This window comes from Pleuronectes platessa, chromosome 21 (assembly GCF_947347685.1).
Source record: "Pleuronectes platessa chromosome 21, fPlePla1.1, whole genome shotgun sequence".
NCBI classification, from domain to species: Eukaryota; Metazoa; Chordata; class Actinopteri; order Pleuronectiformes; family Pleuronectidae; genus Pleuronectes; species Pleuronectes platessa.
This window is the reverse complement of record NC_070646.1, coordinates 15,244,782-15,262,258: the sequence shown is the minus strand read 5'-3', so window position 1 is coordinate 15,262,258 and position 17,477 is coordinate 15,244,782. Positions and strand designations below refer to the sequence as shown.

At 38.4% G+C, this 17,477-nt stretch overlaps 10 non-coding genes across 10 annotated transcripts; all 10 read left to right on the top strand.

Moving 5' to 3' along the window:
- The first annotated feature begins 460 nt into the window (after positions 1-460).
- Positions 461-552, top strand: trnar-ucu (transfer RNA arginine (anticodon UCU)). Its single transcript is given in 2 exon segments — positions 461-497; positions 517-552. It is a non-coding gene; the product is annotated as a tRNA-Arg (tRNA).
- A 2,727-nt stretch (positions 553-3,279) lies between these two features.
- trnar-ucu (transfer RNA arginine (anticodon UCU)) lies at positions 3,280-3,371 on the top strand. The gene is given in 2 exon segments: positions 3,280-3,316; positions 3,336-3,371. It is a non-coding gene; the product is annotated as a tRNA-Arg (tRNA).
- A 1,317-nt stretch (positions 3,372-4,688) lies between these two features.
- Positions 4,689-4,780, top strand: trnar-ucu (transfer RNA arginine (anticodon UCU)). The gene is given in 2 exon segments: positions 4,689-4,725; positions 4,745-4,780. It is a non-coding gene; the product is annotated as a tRNA-Arg (tRNA).
- Positions 4,781-6,095: 1,315 nt separating this feature from the next.
- Positions 6,096-6,187, top strand: trnar-ucu (transfer RNA arginine (anticodon UCU)). Its single transcript is given in 2 exon segments — positions 6,096-6,132; positions 6,152-6,187. It is a non-coding gene; the product is annotated as a tRNA-Arg (tRNA).
- A 1,949-nt stretch (positions 6,188-8,136) lies between these two features.
- trnar-ucu (transfer RNA arginine (anticodon UCU)) lies at positions 8,137-8,228 on the top strand. Its single transcript is given in 2 exon segments — positions 8,137-8,173; positions 8,193-8,228. It is a non-coding gene; the product is annotated as a tRNA-Arg (tRNA).
- A 1,998-nt stretch (positions 8,229-10,226) lies between these two features.
- Positions 10,227-10,318, top strand: trnar-ucu (transfer RNA arginine (anticodon UCU)). Its single transcript is given in 2 exon segments — positions 10,227-10,263; positions 10,283-10,318. It is a non-coding gene; the product is annotated as a tRNA-Arg (tRNA).
- Positions 10,319-10,955: 637 nt separating this feature from the next.
- Positions 10,956-11,047, top strand: trnar-ucu (transfer RNA arginine (anticodon UCU)). The gene is given in 2 exon segments: positions 10,956-10,992; positions 11,012-11,047. It is a non-coding gene; the product is annotated as a tRNA-Arg (tRNA).
- Positions 11,048-13,093: 2,046 nt separating this feature from the next.
- trnar-ucu (transfer RNA arginine (anticodon UCU)) lies at positions 13,094-13,185 on the top strand. The gene is given in 2 exon segments: positions 13,094-13,130; positions 13,150-13,185. It is a non-coding gene; the product is annotated as a tRNA-Arg (tRNA).
- Positions 13,186-15,134: 1,949 nt separating this feature from the next.
- Positions 15,135-15,226, top strand: trnar-ucu (transfer RNA arginine (anticodon UCU)). Its single transcript is given in 2 exon segments — positions 15,135-15,171; positions 15,191-15,226. It is a non-coding gene; the product is annotated as a tRNA-Arg (tRNA).
- Positions 15,227-15,863: 637 nt separating this feature from the next.
- Positions 15,864-15,955, top strand: trnar-ucu (transfer RNA arginine (anticodon UCU)). The gene is given in 2 exon segments: positions 15,864-15,900; positions 15,920-15,955. It is a non-coding gene; the product is annotated as a tRNA-Arg (tRNA).
- The last annotated feature ends 1,522 nt before the right edge of the window (positions 15,956-17,477 follow it).

Below are 17,477 nucleotides of genomic sequence, written 5' to 3'. Positions count from 1 at the left end.
CTAATATTCAGATAAACACACATGTTATACAATGTGCACACACAATACAAAGAGACATACTAAGTGGAAGTAGAGTAATTCAAAGGTTGTTGCTTTGAGTCCCACATGAGTCCGACAAGAGTCCGGCTTTATACGTTAAACCGTGACTGAAAACTGACAAGATTGAGTGTGTACATGGTCTTCACTGTGTTTTATCAATGCCACATATTACTCAATGGAGTGATATGTTATCAATTTTATACATCAGGTCACTCTGAGCTGAAACTGTCCAACTTTCAGTTTCTGTGATTTAAGTCACACTGTAAAAGTAATTCACACTCATCAAGTTATTCCCTCATTCAACTCAAACATTAGAGACTATGAAATCTGCCAGGATGACCAATCCGTCAGTCGTCAGTACACAGACATGTTATACAATGTGTCCAAAATCTTAGAACAGACTCACTCTACGTTGATATGTGGCTCTGTGGCGCAATGGATAGCGCATTGGACTTCTAGACAATAATCAGGCAAGTAATTCAAAGGTTGAGGATTCGAGTCCCTCCAGAGTCGGTCTCTTTAGATTATATGGATTCATTTAATTAGGGCTAAATATTAAATGTCTCTGCATTTAAAGGATTTCAATATCCAGTCTAATGTTCAGATAAACACACATGTTATACAATGTGCACACACAATACAAAGAGACATACTAAATGGAAGTAAGGATCTCTGGTGCAATAGGTAGTGCATTAGACTTTTTGACAATAAGTCAAGTATTTCAAAGGTTGTGGGTTTGAGTCCCACATGAGTCCGGCTTTATACGTTAAACCGTGACTGAAAACTGACAAGATTGAGTGTGTACATGGTCTTCACTGTGTTTTATCAATGCCACATATTACTCAATGGAGTGATATGTGAAAATCTACACAATAGCCTCCTCACAGGGATTCAAAGGTTGTGTTCGATTCCCACCAGAGTCAATTTTATACATCAGGTCACTCTGAGCTGAAACTGTCCAACTTTCAGTTTCTGTGATTTAAGTCACACTGTAAAAGTAATTCACACTCATCAAGTTATTCCCTCATTCAACTCAAACATTAGAGACCATGAAATCTGCCAGGATGACCAATCCGTCAGTCGTCAGTACACAGACATGTTATACAATGTGTCCAAAATCTTAGAACAGACTCACTCTAGGTTGATATGTGTCTCTGTGGCGCAATGGATAGCGCATTGGACTTCTAGACAATAATCAGGCAAGTAATTCAAAGGTTGAGGATTCGAGTCCCTCCAGAGTCGGTCTCTTTAGATTATATGGATTCATTTAATTAGGGCTAGATATTAAATGTCTCTTCATTTACAGGATTTCAATATCCAGTCTAATATTCAGATAAACACACATGTTATACAATGTGCACACACAATACAAAGAGCCATACTAAATGGAAGTAAGGATCTCTGGGGCAATAGGTAGTGCATTAGTCTTTTTGACAATAAGTCAAGTATTTCAAAGGTTGTGGGTTTGAGTCCCACAAGAGTCGGGCTTTATACGTTAAACCGTGACTGAAAACTGACAAGATTGAGTGTGTACATGGTCTTCACTGTGTTTTATCAATGCCACATATTACTCAATGGAGTGATATGTGAAAATCTACACAATAGCCTCCTCACAGGGATTCAAAGGTTGTGTTCGATTCGCACCAGAGTCAATTTTATACATCAGGTCACTCTGAGCTGAAACTGTCCAACTTTCAGTTTCTGTGATTTAAGTCACACTGTAAAAGTAATTCACACTCATCAAGTTATTCCCTCATTCAACTCAAACATTAGAGACCATGAAATCTGCCAGGATGACCAATCCGTCAGTCGTCAGTACACAGACATGTTATACAATGTGTCCAAAATCTTAGAACAGACTCACTCTAGGTTGATATGTGTCTCTGTGGCGCAATGGATAGCGCATTGGACTTCTAGACAATAATCAGGCAAGTAATTCAAAGGTTGAGGATTCGAGTCCCTCCAGAGTCGGTCTCTTTAGATTATATGGATTCATTTAATTAGGGCTAGATATTAAATGTCTCTGCATTTACAGGATTTCAATATCCAGTCTAATATTCAGATAAACACACATGTTATACAATGTGCACACACAATACAAAGAGACATACTAAGTGGAAGTAGAGTAATTCAAAGGTTGTTGCTTTGAGTCCCACATGAGTCCGACAAGAGTCCGGCTTTATACGTTAAACCGTGACTGAAAACTGACAAGATTGAGTGTGTACATGGTCTTCACTGTGTTTTATCAATGCCACATATTACTCAATGGAGTGATATGTTATCAATTTTATACATCAGGTCACTCTGAGCTGAAACTGTCCAACTTTCAGTTTCTGTGATTTAAGTCACACTGTAAAAGTAATTCACACTCATCAAGTTATTCCCTCATTCAACTCAAACATTAGAGACCATGAAATCTGCCAGGATGACCAATCCGTCAGTCGTCAGTACACAGACATGTTATACAATGTGTCCAAAATCTTAGAACAGACTCACTCTACGTTGATATGTGGCTCTGTGGCGCAATGGATAGCGCATTGGACTTCTAGACAATAATCAGGCAAGTAATTCAAAGGTTGAGTATTCGAGTCCCTCCAGAGTCGGTCTCTTTAGATTATATGGATTCATTTAATTAGGGCTAAATATTAAATGTCTCTGCATTTAAAGGATTTCAATATCCAGTCTAATGTTCAGATAAACACACATGTTATACAATGTGCACACACAATACAAAGAGACATACTAAATGGAAGTAAGGATCTCTGGTGCAATAGGTAGTGCATTAGACTTTTTGACAATAAGTCAAGTATTTCAAAGGTTGTGGGTTTCAGTCCCACATGAGTCCGGCTTTATACGTTAAACCGTGACTGAAAACTGACAAGATTGAGTGTGTACATGGTCTTCACTGTGTTTTATCAATCCCACATATTACTCAATGGAGTGATATGTGAAAATCTACACAATAGCCTCCTCACAGGGATTCAAAGGTTGTGTTCGATTCCCACCAGAGTCAATTTTATACATCAGGTCACTCTGAGCTGAAACTGTCCAACTTTCAGTTTCTGTGATTTAAGTCACACTGTAAAAGTAATTCACACTCATCAAGTTATTCCCTCATTCAACTCAAACATTAGAGACCATGAAATCTGCCAGGATGACCAATCCGTCAGTCGTCAGTACACAGACATGTTATACAATGTGTCCAAAATCTTAGAGCAGACTCACTCTAGGTTGATATGTGGCTCTGTGGCGCAATGGATAGCGCATTGGACTTCTAGACAATAATGAGCCAAGTAATTCAAAGGTTGAGGGTTCGAGTCCCTCCAGAGTCGGTCTCTTTAGATTATATGGATTCATTTAATTAGGGCTAGATATTAAATGTCTCTGCATTTACAGGATTTCAATATCCAGTCTAATATTCAGATAAACACACATGTTATACAATGTGCACACACAATACAAAGAGACATACTAAGTGGAAGTAGAGTAATTCAAAGGTTGTTGGTTTGAGTCCCACATGAGTCCGGCTTTATACGTTAAACCGTGACTGAAAACTGACAAGATTGAGTGTGTACATGGTCTTCACTGTGTTTTATCAATGCCACATATTACTCAATGGAGTGATATGTGAAAATCTACACAATAGCCTCCTCACAGGGATTCAAAGGTTGTGTTCGATTCGCACCAGAGTCAATTTTATACATCAGGTCACTCTGAGCTGAAACTGTCCAACTTTCAGTTTCTGTGATTTAAGTCACACTGTAAAAGTAATTCACACTCATCAAGTTATTCCCTCATTCAACTCAAACATTAGAGACCATGAAATCTGCCAGGATGACCAATCCGTCAGTCGTCAGTACACAGACATGTTATACAATGTGTCCAAAATCTTAGAACAGACTCACTCTAGGTTGATATGTGTCTCTGTGGCGCAATGGATAGCGCATTGGACTTCTAGACAATAATCAGGCAAGTAATTCAAAGGTTGAGGATTCGAGTCCCTCCAGAGTCGGTCTCTTTAGATTATATGGATTCATTTAATTAGGGCTAAATATTAAATGTCTCTGCATTTAAAGGATTTCAATATCCAGTCTAATGTTCAGATAAACACACATGTTATACAATGTGCACACACAATACAAAGAGACATACTAAATGGAAGTAAGGATCTCTGGTGCAATAGGTAGTGCATTAGACTTTTTGACAATAAGTCAAGTATTTCAAAGGTTGTGGGTTTGAGTCCCACATGAGTCCGGCTTTATACGTTAAACCGTGACTGAAAACTGACAAGATTGAGTGTGTACATGGTCTTCACTGTGTTTTATCAATGCCACATATTACTCAATGGAGTGATATGTGAAAATCTACACAATAGCCTCCTCACAGGGATTCAAAGGTTGTGTTCGATTCCCACCAGAGTCAATTTTATACATCAGGTCACTCTGAGCTGAAACTGTCCAACTTTCAGTTTCTGTGATTTAAGTCACACTGTAAAAGTAATTCACACTCATCAAGTTATTCCCTCATTCAACTCAAACATTAGAGACCATGAAATCTGCCAGGATTACCAATCCGTCAGTCGTCAGTACACAGACATGTTATACAATGTGTCCAAAATATTAGAACAGACTCACTCTAGGTTGATATGTGGCTCTGTGGCGCAATGGATAGCGCATTGGACTTCTAGACAATAATCAGGCAAGTAATTCAAAGGTTGAGGGTTCGAGTCCCTCCAGAGTCGGTCTCTTTAGATTATATGGATTCATTTAATTAGGGCTAGATATTAAATGTCTCTGCATTTACAGCATTTCAATATCCAGACTAATGTTCAGATAAACAAATGTTATACAATGTGCACAAATGATACAAAGAGACATACTAAGTGGAAGTAGAGTAATTCAAAGGTTGTTGGTTTGAGTCCCACATGAGTCCGGCTTTATACGTTAAACCGTGACTGAAAACTGACAAGATTTAGTGTGTACATGGTCTTCACTGTTTTTTATCAATGCCACATATTACTCAATGGAGTGATATGTGAAAATCTACACAATAGCCTCCTCACAGGGATTCAAAGGTTGTGTTCGATTCGCACCAGAGTCAATTTTATACATCAGGTCACTCTGAGCTGAAACTGTCCAACTTTCAGTTTCTGTGATTTAAGTCACACTGTAAAAGTAATTCACACTCATCAAGTTATTCCCTCATTCAACTCAAACATTAGAGACCATGAAATCTGCCAGGATGACCAATCCGTCAGTCGTCAGTACACAGACATGTTATACAATGTGTCCAAAATCTTAGAACAGACTCACTCTAGGTTGATATGTGTCTCTGTGGCGCAATGGATAGCGCATTGGACTTCTAGACAATAATCAGGCAAGTAATTCAAAGGTTGAGGATTCGAGTCCCTCCAGAGTCGGTCTCTTTAGATTATATGGATTCATTTAATTAGGGCTAAATATTAAATGTCTCTGCATTTAAAGGATTTCAATATCCAGTCTAATGTTCAGATAAACACACATGTTATACAATGTGCACACACAATACAAAGAGACATACTAAATGGAAGTAAGGATCTCTGGTGCAATAGGTAGTGCATTAGACTTTTTGACAATAAGTCAAGTATTTCAAAGGTTGTGGGTTTGAGTCCCACATGAGTCCGGCTTTATACGTTAAACCGTGACTGAAAACTGACAAGATTGAGTGTGTACATGGTCTTCACTGTGTTTTATCAATCCCACATATTACTCAATGGAGTGATATGTGAAAATCTACACAATAGCCTCCTCACAGGGATTCAAAGGTTGTGTTCGATTCCCACCAGAGTCAATTTTATACATCAGGTCACTCTGAGCTGAAACTGTCCAACTTTCAGTTTCTGTGATTTAAGTCACACTGTAAAAGTAATTCACACTCATCAAGTTATTCCCTCATTCAACTCAAACATTAGAGACCATGAAATCTGCCAGGATGACCAATCCGTCAGTCGTCAGTACACAGACATGTTATACAATGTGTCCAAAATCTTAGAGCAGACTCACTCTAGGTTGATATGTGGCTCTGTGGCGCAATGGATAGCGCATTGGACTTCTAGACAATAATGAGGCAAGTAATTCAAAGGTTGAGGGTTCGAGTCCCTCCAGAGTCGGTCTCTTTAGATTATATGGATTCATTTAATTAGGGCTAGATATTAAATGTCTCTTCATTTACAGGATTTCAATATCCAGTCTAATATTCAGATAAACACACATGTTATACAATGTGCACACACAATACAAAGAGACATACTAAGTGGAAGTAGAGTAATTCAAAGGTTGTTGGTTTGAGTCCCACATGAGTCCGGCTTTATACGTTAAACCGTGACTGAAAACTGACAAGATTTAGTGTGTACATGGTCTTCACTGTTTTTTATCAATGCCACATATTACTCAATGGAGTGATATGTGAAAATCTACACAATAGCCTCCTCACAGGGATTCAAAGGTTGTGTTCGATTCGCACCAGAGTCAATTTTATACATCAGGTCACTCTGAGCTGAAACTGTCCAACTTTCAGTTTCTGTGATTTAAGTCACACTGTAAAAGTAATTCACACTCATCAAGTTATTCCCTCATTCAACTCAAACATTAGAGACCATGAAATCTGCCAGGATGACCAATCCGTCAGTCGTCAGTACACAGACATGTTATACAATGTGTCCAAAATCTTAGAACAGACTCACTCTAGGTTGATATGTGTCTCTGTGGCGCAATGGATAGCGCATTGGACTTCTAGACAATAATCAGGCAAGTAATTCAAAGGTTGAGGATTCGAGTCCCTCCAGAGTCGGTCTCTTTAGATTATATGGATTCATTTAATTAGGGCTAGATATTAAATGTCTCTTCATTTACAGGATTTCAATATCCAGTCTAATATTCAGATAAACACACATGTTATACAATGTGCACACACAATACAAAGAGCCATACTAAATGGAAGTAAGGATCTCTGGGGCAATAGGTAGTGCATTATTCTTTTTGACAATAAGTCAAGTATTTCAAAGGTTGTGGGTTTGAGTCCCACAAGAGTCTGGCTTTATACGTTAAACCGTGACTGAAAACTGACAAGATTGAGTGTGTACATGGTCTTCACTGTGTTTTATCAATGCCACATATTACTCAATGGAGTGATATGTGAAAATCTACACAATAGCCTCCTCACAGGGATTCAAAGGTTGTGTTCGATTCGCACCAGAGTCAATTTTATACATCAGGTCACTCTGAGCTGAAACTGTCCAACTTTCAGTTTCTGTGATTTAAGTCACACTGTAAAAGTAATTCACACTCATCAAGTTATTCCCTCATTCAACTCAAACATTAGAGACCATGAAATCTGCCAGGATGACCAATCCGTCAGTCGTCAGTACACAGACATGTTATACAATGTGTCCAAAATCTTAGAACAGACTCACTCTAGGTTGATATGTGTCTCTGTGGCGCAATGGATAGCGCATTGGACTTCTAGACAATAATCAGGCAAGTAATTCAAAGGTTGAGGATTCGAGTCCCTCCAGAGTCGGTCTCTTTAGATTATATGGATTCATTTAATTAGGGCTAGATATTAAATGTCTCTGCATTTACAGGATTTCAATATCCAGTCTAATATTCAGATAAACACACATGTTATACAATGTGCACACACAATACAAAGAGACATACTAAGTGGAAGTAGAGTAATTCAAAGGTTGTTGCTTTGAGTCCCACATGAGTCCGACAAGAGTCCGGCTTTATACGTTAAACCGTGACTGAAAACTGACAAGATTGAGTGTGTACATGGTCTTCACTGTGTTTTATCAATGCCACATATTACTCAATGGAGTGATATGTTATCAATTTTATACATCAGGTCACTCTGAGCTGAAACTGTCCAACTTTCAGTTTCTGTGATTTAAGTCACACTGTAAAAGTAATTCACACTCATCAAGTTATTCCCTCATTCAACTCAAACATTAGAGACCATGAAATCTGCCAGGATGACCAATCCGTCAGTCGTCAGTACACAGACATGTTATACAATGTGTCCAAAATCTTAGAACAGACTCACTCTACGTTGATATGTGGCTCTGTGGCGCAATGGATAGCGCATTGGACTTCTAGACAATAATCAGGCAAGTAATTCAAAGGTTGAGGATTCGAGTCCCTCCAGAGTCGGTCTCTTTAGATTATATGGATTCATTTAATTAGGGCTAAATATTAAATGTCTCTGCATTTAAAGGATTTCAATATCCAGTCTAATGTTCAGATAAACACACATGTTATACAATGTGCACACACAATACAAAGAGACATACTAAATGGAAGTAAGGATCTCTGGTGCAATAGGTAGTGCATTAGACTTTTTGACAATAAGTCAAGTATTTCAAAGGTTGTGGGTTTGAGTCCCACATGAGTCCGGCTTTATACGTTAAACCGTGACTGAAAACTGACAAGATTGAGTGTGTACATGGTCTTCACTGTGTTTTATCAATGCCACATATTACTCAATGGAGTGATATGTGAAAATCTACACAATAGCCTCCTCACAGGGATTCAAAGGTTGTGTTCGATTCCCACCAGAGTCAATTTTATACATCAGGTCACTCTGAGCTGAAACTGTCCAACTTTCAGTTTCTGTGATTTAAGTCACACTGTAAAAGTAATTCACACTCATCAAGTTATTCCCTCATTCAACTCAAACATTAGAGACCATGAAATCTGCCAGGATGACCAATCCGTCAGTCGTCAGTACACAGACATGTTATACAATGTGTCCAAAATCTTAGAACAGACTCACTCTAGGTTGATATGTGTCTCTGTGGCGCAATGGATAGCGCATTGGACTTCTAGACAATAATCAGGCAAGTAATTCAAAGGTTGAGGATTCGAGTCCCTCCAGAGTCGGTCTCTTTAGATTATATGGATTCATTTAATTAGGGCTAGATATTAAATGTCTCTTCATTTACAGGATTTCAATATCCAGTCTAATATTCAGATAAACACACATGTTATACAATGTGCACACACAATACAAAGAGCCATACTAAATGGAAGTAAGGATCTCTGGGGCAATAGGTAGTGCATTAGTCTTTTTGACAATAAGTCAAGTATTTCAAAGGTTGTGGGTTTGAGTCCCACAAGAGTCGGGCTTTATACGTTAAACCGTGACTGAAAACTGACAAGATTGAGTGTGTACATGGTCTTCACTGTGTTTTATCAATGCCACATATTACTCAATGGAGTGATATGTGAAAATCTACACAATAGCCTCCTCACAGGGATTCAAAGGTTGTGTTCGATTCGCACCAGAGTCAATTTTATACATCAGGTCACTCTGAGCTGAAACTGTCCAACTTTCAGTTTCTGTGATTTAAGTCACACTGTAAAAGTAATTCACACTCATCAAGTTATTCCCTCATTCAACTCAAACATTAGAGACCATGAAATCTGCCAGGATGACCAATCCGTCAGTCGTCAGTACACAGACATGTTATACAATGTGTCCAAAATCTTAGAACAGACTCACTCTAGGTTGATATGTGTCTCTGTGGCGCAATGGATAGCGCATTGGACTTCTAGACAATAATCAGGCAAGTAATTCAAAGGTTGAGGATTCGAGTCCCTCCAGAGTCGGTCTCTTTAGATTATATGGATTCATTTAATTAGGGCTAGATATTAAATGTCTCTGCATTTACAGGATTTCAATATCCAGTCTAATATTCAGATAAACACACATGTTATACAATGTGCACACACAATACAAAGAGACATACTAAGTGGAAGTAGAGTAATTCAAAGGTTGTTGCTTTGAGTCCCACATGAGTCCGACAAGAGTCCGGCTTTATACGTTAAACCGTGACTGAAAACTGACAAGATTGAGTGTGTACATGGTCTTCACTGTGTTTTATCAATGCCACATATTACTCAATGGAGTGATATGTTATCAATTTTATACATCAGGTCACTCTGAGCTGAAACTGTCCAACTTTCAGTTTCTGTGATTTAAGTCACACTGTAAAAGTAATTCACACTCATCAAGTTATTCCCTCATTCAACTCAAACATTAGAGACCATGAAATCTGCCAGGATGACCAATCCGTCAGTCGTCAGTACACAGACATGTTATACAATGTGTCCAAAATCTTAGAACAGACTCACTCTACGTTGATATGTGGCTCTGTGGCGCAATGGATAGCGCATTGGACTTCTAGACAATAATCAGGCAAGTAATTCAAAGGTTGAGGATTCGAGTCCCTCCAGAGTCGGTCTCTTTAGATTATATGGATTCATTTAATTAGGGCTAAATATTAAATGTCTCTGCATTTAAAGGATTTCAATATCCAGTCTAATGTTCAGATAAACACACATGTTATACAATGTGCACACAAAATACAAAGAGACATACTAAATGGAAGTAAGGATCTCTGGTGCAATAGGTAGTGCATTAGACTTTTTGACAATAAGTCAAGTATTTCAAAGGTTGTGGGTTTCAGTCCCACATGAGTCCGGCTTTATACGTTAAACCGTGACTGAAAACTGACAAGATTGAGTGTGTACATGGTCTTCACTGTGTTTTATCAATCCCACATATTACTCAATGGAGTGATATGTGAAAATCTACACAATAGCCTCCTCACAGGGATTCAAAGGTTGTGTTCGATTCCCACCAGAGTCAATTTTATACATCAGGTCACTCTGAGCTGAAACTGTCCAACTTTCAGTTTCTGTGATTTAAGTCACACTGTAAAAGTAATTCACACTCATCAAGTTATTCCCTCATTCAACTCAAACATTAGAGACCATGAAATCTGCCAGGATGACCAATCCGTCAGTCGTCAGTACACAGACATGTTATACAATGTGTCCAAAATCTTAGAGCAGACTCACTCTAGGTTGATATGTGTCTCTGTGGCGCAATGGATAGCGCATTGGACTTCTAGACAATAATGAGCCAAGTAATTCAAAGGTTGAGGGTTCGAGTCCCTCCAGAGTCGGTCTCTTTAGATTATATGGATTCATTTAATTAGGGCTAGATATTAAATGTCTCTGCATTTACAGGATTTCAATATCCAGTCTAATATTCAGATAAACACACATGTTATACAATGTGCACACACAATACAAAGAGACATACTAAGTGGAAGTAGAGTAATTCAAAGGTTGTTGGTTTGAGTCCCACATGAGTCCGGCTTTATACGTTAAACCGTGACTGAAAACTGACAAGATTGAGTGTGTACATGGTCTTCACTGTGTTTTATCAATGCCACATATTACTCAATGGAGTGATATGTGAAAATCTACACAATAGCCTCCTCACAGGGATTCAAAGGTTGTGTTCGATTCGCACCAGAGTCAATTTTATACATCAGGTCACTCTGAGCTGAAACTGTCCAACTTTCAGTTTCTGTGATTTAAGTCACACTGTAAAAGTAATTCACACTCATCAAGTTATTCCCTCATTCAACTCAAACATTAGAGACCATGAAATCTGCCAGGATGACCAATCCGTCAGTCGTCAGTACACAGACATGTTATACAATGTGTCCAAAATCTTAGAACAGACTCACTCTAGGTTGATATGTGTCTCTGTGGCGCAATGGATAGCGCATTGGACTTCTAGACAATAATCAGGCAAGTAATTCAAAGGTTGAGGATTCGAGTCCCTCCAGAGTCGGTCTCTTTAGATTATATGGATTCATTTAATTAGGGCTAAATATTAAATGTCTCTGCATTTAAAGGATTTCAATATCCAGTCTAATGTTCAGATAAACACACATGTTATACAATGTGCACACACAATACAAAGAGACATACTAAATGGAAGTAAGGATCTCTGGTGCAATAGGTAGTGCATTAGACTTTTTGACAATAAGTCAAGTATTTCAAAGGTTGTTGGTTTGAGTCCCACATGAGTCCGGCTTTATACGTTAAACCGTGACTGAAAACTGACAAGATTTAGTGTGTACATGGTCTTCACTGTTTTTTATCAATGCCACATATTACTCAATGGAGTGATATGTGAAAATCTACACAATAGCCTCCTCACAGGGATTCAAAGGTTGTGTTCGATTCGCACCAGAGTCAATTTTATACATCAGGTCACTCTGAGCTGAAACTGTCCAACTTTCAGTTTCTGTGATTTAAGTCACACTGTAAAAGTAATTCACACTCATCAAGTTATTCCCTCATTCAACTCAAACATTAGAGACCATGAAATCTGCCAGGATGACCAATCCGTCAGTCGTCAGTACACAGACATGTTATACAATGTGTCCAAAATCTTAGAACAGACTCACTCTAGGTTGATATGTGTCTCTGTGGCGCAATGGATAGCGCATTGGACTTCTAGACAATAATCAGGCAAGTAATTCAAAGGTTGAGGATTCGAGTCCCTCCAGAGTCGGTCTCTTTAGATTATATGGATTCATTTAATTAGGGCTAAATATTAAATGTCTCTGCATTTAAAGGATTTCAATATCCAGTCTAATGTTCAGATAAACACACATGTTATACAATGTGCACACACAATACAAAGAGACATACTAAATGGAAGTAAGGATCTCTGGTGCAATAGGTAGTGCATTAGACTTTTTGACAATAAGTCAAGTATTTCAAAGGTTGTGGGTTTGAGTCCCCCATGAGTCCGGCTTTATACGTTAAACCGTGACTGAAAACTGACAAGATTGAGTGTGTACATGGTCTTCACTGTGTTTTATCAATCCCACATATTACTCAATGGAGTGATATGTGAAAATCTACACAATAGCCTCCTCACAGGGATTCAAAGGTTGTGTTCGATTCCCACCAGAGTCAATTTTATACATCAGGTCACTCTGAGCTGAAACTGTCCAACTTTCAGTTTCTGTGATTTAAGTCACACTGTAAAAGTAATTCACACTCATCAAGTTATTCCCTCATTCAACTCAAACATTAGAGACCATGAAATCTGCCAGGATGACCAATCCGTCAGTCGTCAGTACACAGACATGTTATACAATGTGTCCAAAATCTTAGAGCAGACTCACTCTAGGTTGATATGTGGCTCTGTGGCGCAATGGATAGCGCATTGGACTTCTAGACAATAATGAGGCAAGTAATTCAAAGGTTGAGGGTTCGAGTCCCTCCAGAGTCGGTCTCTTTAGATTATATGGATTCATTTAATTAGGGCTAGATATTAAATGTCTCTTCATTTACAGGATTTCAATATCCAGTCTAATATTCAGATAAACACACATGTTATACAATGTGCACACACAATACAAAGAGACATACTAAGTGGAAGTAGAGTAATTCAAAGGTTGTTGGTTTGAGTCCCACATGAGTCCGGCTTTATACGTTAAACCGTGACTGAAAACTGACAAGATTTAGTGTGTACATGGTCTTCACTGTTTTTTATCAATGCCACATATTACTCAATGGAGTGATATGTGAAAATCTACACAATAGCCTCCTCACAGGGATTCAAAGGTTGTGTTCGATTCGCACCAGAGTCAATTTTATACATCAGGTCACTCTGAGCTGAAACTGTCCAACTTTCAGTTTCTGTGATTTAAGTCACACTGTAAAAGTAATTCACACTCATCAAGTTATTCCCTCATTCAACTCAAACATTAGAGACCATGAAATCTGCCAGGATGACCAATCCGTCAGTCGTCAGTACACAGACATGTTATACAATGTGTCCAAAATCTTAGAACAGACTCACTCTAGGTTGATATGTGTCTCTGTGGCGCAATGGATAGCGCATTGGACTTCTAGACAATAATCAGGCAAGTAATTCAAAGGTTGAGGATTCGAGTCCCTCCAGAGTCGGTCTCTTTAGATTATATGGATTCATTTAATTAGGGCTAGATATTAAATGTCTCTTCATTTACAGGATTTCAATATCCAGTCTAATATTCAGATAAACACACATGTTATACAATGTGCACACACAATACAAAGAGCCATACTAAATGGAAGTAAGGATCTCTGGGGCAATAGGTAGTGCATTATTCTTTTTGACAATAAGTCAAGTATTTCAAAGGTTGTGGGTTTGAGTCCCACAAGAGTCGGGCTTTATACGTTAAACCGTGACTGAAAACTGACAAGATTGAGTGTGTACATGGTCTTCACTGTGTTTTATCAATGCCACATATTACTCAATGGAGTGATATGTGAAAATCTACACAATAGCCTCCTCACAGGGATTCAAAGGTTGTGTTCGATTCGCACCAGAGTCAATTTTATACATCAGGTCACTCTGAGCTGAAACTGTCCAACTTTCAGTTTCTGTGATTTAAGTCACACTGTAAAAGTAATTCACACTCATCAAGTTATTCCCTCATTCAACTCAAACATTAGAGACCATGAAATCTGCCAGGATGACCAATCCGTCAGTCGTCAGTACACAGACATGTTATACAATGTGTCCAAAATCTTAGAACAGACTCACTCTAGGTTGATATGTGTCTCTGTGGCGCAATGGATAGCGCATTGGACTTCTAGACAATAATCAGGCAAGTAATTCAAAGGTTGAGGATTCGAGTCCCTCCAGAGTCGGTCTCTTTAGATTATATGGATTCATTTAATTAGGGCTAGATATTAAATGTCTCTGCATTTACAGGATTTCAATATCCAGTCTAATATTCAGATAAACACACATGTTATACAATGTGCACACACAATACAAAGAGACATACTAAGTGGAAGTAGAGTAATTCAAAGGTTGTTGCTTTGAGTCCCACATGAGTCCGACAAGAGTCCGGCTTTATACGTTAAACCGTGACTGAAAACTGACAAGATTGAGTGTGTACATGGTCTTCACTGTGTTTTATCAATGCCACATATTACTCAATGGAGTGATATGTTATCAATTTTATACATCAGGTCACTCTGAGCTGAAACTGTCCAACTTTCAGTTTCTGTGATTTAAGTCACACTGTAAAAGTAATTCACACTCATCAAGTTATTCCCTCATTCAACTCAAACATTAGAGACCATGAAATCTGCCAGGATGACCAATCCGTCAGTCGTCAGTACACAGACATGTTATACAATGTGTCCAAAATCTTAGAACAGACTCACTCTATGTTGATATGTGGCTCTGTGGCGCAATGGATAGCGCATTGGACTTCTAGACAATAATCAGGCAAGTAATTCAAAGGTTGAGGATTCGAGTCCCTCCAGAGTCGGTCTCTTTAGATTATATGGATTCATTTAATTAGGGCTAAATATTAAATGTCTCTGCATTTAAAGGATTTCAATATCCAGTCTAATGTTCAGATAAACACACATGTTATACAATGTGCACACACAATACAAAGAGACATACTAAATGGAAGTAAGGATCTCTGGTGCAATAGGTAGTGCATTAGACTTTTTGACAATAAGTCAAGTATTTCAAAGGTTGTGGGTTTCAGTCCCACATGAGTCCGGCTTTATACGTTAAACCGTGACTGAAAACTGACAAGATTGAGTGTGTACATGGTCTTCACTGTGTTTTATCAATCCCACATATTACTCAATGGAGTGATATGTGAAAATCTACACAATAGCCTCCTCACAGGGATTCAAAGGTTGTGTTCGATTCCCACCAGAGTCAATTTTATACATCAGGTCACTCTGAGCTGAAACTGTCCAACTTTCAGTTTCTGTGATTTAAGTCACACTGTAAAAGTAATTCACACTCATCAAGTTATTCCCTCATTCAACTCAAACATTAGAGACCATGAAATCTGCCAGGATGACCAATCCGTCAGTCGTCAGTACACAGACATGTTATACAATGTGTCCAAAATCTTAGAGCAGACTCACTCTAGGTTGATATGTGGCTCTGTGGCGCAATGGATAGCGCATTGGACTTCTAGACAATAATGAGCCAAGTAATTCAAAGGTTGAGGGTTCGAGTCCCTCCAGAGTCGGTCTCTTTAGATTATATGGATTCATTTAATTAGGGCTAGATATTAAATGTCTCTGCATTTACAGGATTTCAATATCCAGTCTAATATTCAGATAAACACACATGTTATACAATGTGCACACACAATACAAAGAGACATACTAATTGGAAGTAGAGTAATTCAAAGGTTGTTGGTTTGAGTCCCACATGAGTCCGGCTTTATACGTTAAACCGTGACTGAAAACTGACAAGATTGAGTGTGTACATGGTCTTCACTGTGTTTTATCAATGCCACATATTACTCAATGGAGTGATATGTGAAAATCTACACAATAGCCTCCTCACAGGGATTCAAAGGTTGTGTTCGATTCGCACCAGAGTCAATTTTATACATCAGGTCACTCTGAGCTGAAACTGTCCAACTTTCAGTTTCTGTGATTTAAGTCACACTGTAAAAGTAATTCACACTCATCAAGTTATTCCCTCATTCAACTCAAACATTAGAGACCATGAAATCTGCCAGGATGACCAATCCGTCAGTCGTCAGTACACAGACATGTTATACAATGTGTCCAAAATCTTAGAACAGACTCACTCTAGGTTGATATGTGTCTCTGTGGCGCAATGGATAGCGCATTGGACTTCTAGACAATAATCAGGCAAGTAATTCAAAGGTTGAGGATTCGAGTCCCTCCAGAGTCGGTCTCTTTAGATTATATGGATTCATTTAATTAGGGCTAGATATTAAATGTCTCTTCATTTACAGGATTTCAATATCCAGTCTAATATTCAGATAAACACACATGTTATACAATGTGCACACACAATACAAAGAGCCATACTAAATGGAAGTAAGGATCTCTGGGGCAATAGGTAGTGCATTATTCTTTTTGACAATAAGTCAAGTATTTCAAAGGTTGTGGGTTTGAGTCCCACAAGAGTCGGGCTTTATACGTTAAACCGTGACTGAAAACTGACAAGATTGAGTGTGTACATGGTCTTCACTGTGTTTTATCAATGCCACATATTACTCAATGGAGTGATATGTGAAAATCTACACAATAGCCTCCTCACAGGGATTCAAAGGTTGTGTTCGATTCGCACCAGAGTCAATTTTATACATCAGGTCACTCTGAGCTGAAACTGTCCAACTTTCAGTTTCTGTGATTTAAGTCACACTGTAAAAGTAATTCACACTCATCAAGTTATTCCCTCATTCAACTCAAACATTAGAGACCATGAAATCTGCCAGGATGACCAATCCGTCAGTCGTCAGTACACAGACATGTTATACAATGTGTCCAAAATCTTAGAACAGACTCACTCTAGGTTGATATGTGTCTCTGTGGCGCAATGGATAGCGCATTGGACTTCTAGACAATAATCAGGCAAGTAATTCAAAGGTTGAGGATTCGAGTCCCTCCAGAGTCGGTCTCTTTAGATTATATGGATTCATTTAATTAGGGCTAGATATTAAATGTCTCTGCATTTACAGGATTTCAATATCCAGTCTAATATTCAGATAAACACACATGTTATACAAT